At 36.8% G+C, this 4684-nt stretch overlaps 1 non-coding gene across 1 annotated transcript; it reads right to left on the bottom strand.

Annotated features, from left to right (window-relative positions):
* Positions 1-2864: 2864 nt before the first annotated feature.
* Positions 2865-2968, bottom strand: LOC112761637 (small nucleolar RNA R71). Its single transcript, XR_003182024.1, has one exon. It is a non-coding gene; the product is annotated as a small nucleolar RNA R71 (small nucleolar RNA).
* Positions 2969-4684: the final 1716 nt, after the last annotated feature.

Below are 4684 nucleotides of genomic sequence, written 5' to 3'. Positions count from 1 at the left end.
TAGCATAAGTCTTATGAAAATACATCAATTTAACCATGTTTGAATGAATCAAGGTATGATTGGAACTTCCATCCAAAAACTGACTTATTGCTCAAGAAAGTGCATAAAACCTAATAAAAACAAATGAAAAAGGCTAGTGAAACTAGCCTAAGATGCCTTGGCATCATGTCCTTTGTGTGTTCTTTATTTTTATGTTTGGTGTCTGTTGGTTGTTTTTCTCTTTCTTCATTAAATAAAAAAAATAAAAAAATATCTTTCCTTATCTTATCTTATCTTAATCTCAAATTTCAAATCTCAAATCTTATCTTTTTAAAATCTTTTCAAATCTTCTCTTTTAATTTGATTGTTTCCTATCTTATCTTTCTTTTAAAATTTGGGTTAAGTACTGAAATCGTCCCTAAGGTAAGGGGCGAAAATCAAAATCGTCCCCGACCTTTTTTTGTTATTAAAATCATCATCAACGTTACAAAACGTTATAAAATCATCCTTTTTACCAATTTTATTTTTTTATTACCAAACTACCCCTCATTAAAAAAATTATAAAATAAAATAAATTAAAAAGAAAGAAAAGAGAAAAACGGCTTCAGGAAACAAAAAGAAAGAAAGAACGAAACGGTGATAGGGCTTGAGGGAGAGAGTGACTGACGGAGAGCTGAGAAGGGAAGAGAGGGAGGTCGTGTCCAGCGCCGCCGCCGCCGTGCCCAGATGCCTTGCTTGTCATCGTCGCCATCAAAGGGAAGAGGGAGAGAGAGTGCCGTCGCGAATCAGAGTTGAGCCGAGAAGAGAGACAGCGCGAGAGAGGGAGTGAGCCACCGAGGGGAGCGTCACCACCGCCAGGGCCGCCGCTGAGGGGGGCTGGGGGGAGGAGGAGGGAAGGGAAGCCGCACCGCCGCCCCGTCGCACCGCCGCCCCGTCGCACCGCCGTTCTTCTTCTTCTTCTTCTTATTCTTATTCTTTAAACTGGATTTTTGTTGTAGAATTTCTGAATTTTTAGTGAAATTTCTGAGTTTTAATTGTTACTGCAATTTTGAGTTCTTGTTCCAAATTTTGCGTTGTTCTCTTTCTCTCGTGTTTTTTTTTTTTCTGAAGAACATATGAGTTCTTCTTTTTTAAATTTTTTAATTTATGTTGTTGTCAATTTTGGATCTGAAATTATAGTTGATGATTGCTGAATTGTTTAATTTAAAATTTTTGTTGATTTGTTTTTGATTGTTATTGGTGTTGCTGGATTGTTGGTGGTGATGGTGTAGCGATGGATTTTTGTTGATTTGTTTTTGATTGTTGCTGTTGGTGTTGCTGGATTGTTGGTGTTGATTTGTTTTTGATTGTTGCTGTTGGTGTTGCTGGATTGTTGGTGGTGATGGTGTAGCGATGGATTTTTGTTGATTTGTGATGGTGCAGCGATGGTGATGTAGATGGTGATGGTGATGGTGATGATAATGCAGAGGGTAGTGGTGAAGGTGGAGAGACTTTTTAATTTTTGTTTAAGGGAAAAATTGTTCGAAAAATTTTATTTATGGACAAAAGGACGATTTTATAACGTTTTATAACGTTGGGGATGATTTTAATAACAAAAAAAGGTCGGGGACGATTTTGATTTTCATCCCGAACCTTAGGGACGGTTTCAGTACTTAACCCTTAAAATTTTAAACTTCAAAACTTTTTCAAACCTTTATCTTATCTTTTTCTTTAAATTCAAAATTTTGTCTTATCTTATCTTAGATTCAAAATTTAAATTTAAAATTCAAATTTTTATCTTATCTTGATTCAATTTAAATTTTCAAAATTCAAAATTCAAAATTCAAATTTTAAAATTCAAGTTTTCAAAATTCGAATTTCAAATTTTAAATTTTAATTTCCAAATTTCAAATTTCAAAATCAAATCTTTTTCAAAAATCAAATTTCAAGTCTTATCATTTTATCTTATTTTCAAATCTTTCTTAATTAGTTACTTGTTTTCCCTCTCTTCTTTTTCAAAATATCCTAACTAATTCCTCTCTCTTCTATTTTTGAAAACTTCTTATCTCTTTCTCTCTCTTCTTTTTCGAAATTCATCATTTAATTTTCAAATCTTTTTAGTTAATTAGCTTTTATTTTTGAATTTAATTGATAAATAAAATAAAAATAAAAGTATTTTAATTCTATTTTTTCCTCTTACTTTGTAATTTTCGAATTCTTTACACCCTTTTATTCGAATTCTTTCTCTCTTCTTCTATCATCATTCTTCTTTTATTCTTCACACCTCACTGGAAGTCCTCTATACTCAGGCATAGAAGCTTCCTTTCTTTCTTTCTTTGCTTTCTTTTCTTGTTTATGAGCAGGAACAGAGATAAAGAACCTCTCTTTGATCTTGATCCTAAACCTGAGAGGACCCTAAGGAAGCATTTGCAAGAAGCTAAAGCACAACACTCCGAAGGAAACCTCACAGAACTATTCAAACAAGAAGTTGAAAACATAGATATGGCAGCCGAACAGAACAATGAAGGAGAAGAAGCAAGGAAACTTCTTGGTGACTTCACTGCACCAACTTCTGACTTCTATGGGAGAAGTATCTCCATACCTGCCATTAGAGCAAACAAATTTGAGCTTAAGCCTCAGTTAGTCTCTCTAATGCAATAGAATTGTAAGTTCTATGGACTTCCACAGAAGATCCACATCAGTTCCTACCTGAATTCTTGTAAATTTGTGATACTGTTAAGACCAATAGAATGGATCCTGAGGTTTATAAGCTTATGCTTTTCCCTTTTGCTGTTAGAGACAGAGCTAGGATATGGTTGGATTCTCAACCAAAGGAAAGCCTAGACTCTTTGGAAAAGTTGGTCAATGCTTTCTTGGCCAAGTTCTTTCCACCTCAAAAGATGAGTAAGATCAGGGTGGAAGTTCAATCTTTTAGACAAAAAGAGGGTGAATCCCTCTATGAAGCTTGGAAAAGATACAAGCAACTAATCAGGAGATGCCCTCCTGACATGCTCTCAGAATGGTCTATCTTGGGTATCTTCTATGATGGTCTGTATGAACTATTGATGACCAGAATTCACTCACTATATAATGAATCCGTTCTTTGGCAAGCGCACCAAAATATCGTCAACTAATAATCCACTATGAGTAGGGTCAAATCCCACAGAGATTTGTAGATTGAGCAACTTTCATTAATGGGTGAATTAGTTAAGCTAATCAATAGAGATTGTTGAGAGCAGAATTCTAAATTAGCAGAAATGTAAATGACTTAGAGGTAAAGAAAAGCAATAAAGTGTAGAAAAGTAAATGGCAAGAATGTAAAGTGCTGGAACATAAATAACTGAATAGTAAATGGGGAATGGGTAATGACAGAAATTAAAGAAAAGCTATAAAGAATAGGGAAGATAAGAATAGGGGAAATTCGTTGCGATTAGGAGATGTTGCTCTCTTTGGATTAGATCTAGATCATCTCTTCTTCAATCATGCAACTCATTGACCTTTTGGCAATCATGATTGATTGAACCTCAATCTCTTGGTGATTCAATCTCTCAAATCTTGATAATCAGCCAATTCCTTAGTCTAATTGCTCATGAAGAGACATATGCTTGCTCTCTGATTATACCACACATCCTCATAGATCCAAATAGTGGGTGAATTTCATGTCACCATATCCAATCCTAAAACCCAGATCTACTCAAGTGCGAGAAGAGATTTCAAGCATGGTTTCATGTTTCCTTTTCCAAGGTTCCTATGAAACCCATTTTGCATTCAACCTCTTTCCCAATATGATTGAACACTAAGCATGAAGAACAAAATTCCTTCTAGCAAATCAAAGAGAAGATGAAGAAAAGAAGAAATTCACTACCATTAATCCATCAAGTACAACAGAGCTCCCTCTCCCAATGAGAGGGAGTTTAACTACTTATAGCTTAGAGAAAAGTACAAGAGATGGAAGAGATGAAGTAAAGTAAAAACTAAAACTTAACCAATTAACCCCAAAACTAACTTGCCAATCCTCCTTTTTCAATAACCTTAGGGGTATATATACTACTCCTATCACTAGAATTAAAAAATACAAAAGAGAAAAAAATTACAACTGAAAAGAAAAGGAAAAACTAATAGAAATGAACCACGTGCCTGGCATTTGAGTGGCGTGCCATGCCTAGCTCCTCAGTGGCTTGGCGCGCCACGCCTGGCTTCCAAGTGGCATTCCTCCTTTGCTCAGCTAGCCTGGCGTGCCACACCTTCGAGCTTAAGCGGCACGCCCAACAGTCTTTCCTCCCCTCTTTCTCTCTAGAATCTTGAACTGGCGTTGCGCGCCCATGTCTGGCATGCCACGCCCATAGTAAATACTTCATCCTTCTTTTCTAGAAGGTAATACTGGCGTGCCACGCCTTTGATGGAGACTTCATTCTTCTTCTATGAAAAGCAATGTTGGCGCGCCACACCCAGTAGCTGGCGTGCCACGCCCTTGAGGATGCATGAATAAGTCCCTTTGGTCTAGTAAACTGACGTGCCATGCCCAGCATTCAAGTGGCACGCCCATGGTTATCTTGTCTTGGCGTACCACGCCTAAATTCCTAAGTGGCACGCCCAGTCTTCTTTTTCCTTGTAAGCTTGTGCTGGCATGCCACGCCTTCTATAACAACCCTGTTTTTCGAGTACGCGAGATCTTTTCTGAAGGCATGGATTTCTCCGGAAGATCAGTAAAGGGAACACCTCTGTT

The sequence above is a fragment of the Arachis hypogaea genome, chromosome 16 (assembly GCF_003086295.3).
Source record: "Arachis hypogaea cultivar Tifrunner chromosome 16, arahy.Tifrunner.gnm2.J5K5, whole genome shotgun sequence".
NCBI classification, from domain to species: Eukaryota; Viridiplantae; Streptophyta; class Magnoliopsida; order Fabales; family Fabaceae; genus Arachis; species Arachis hypogaea.
This window is presented reverse-complemented; position numbering and strand designations above follow the sequence as displayed.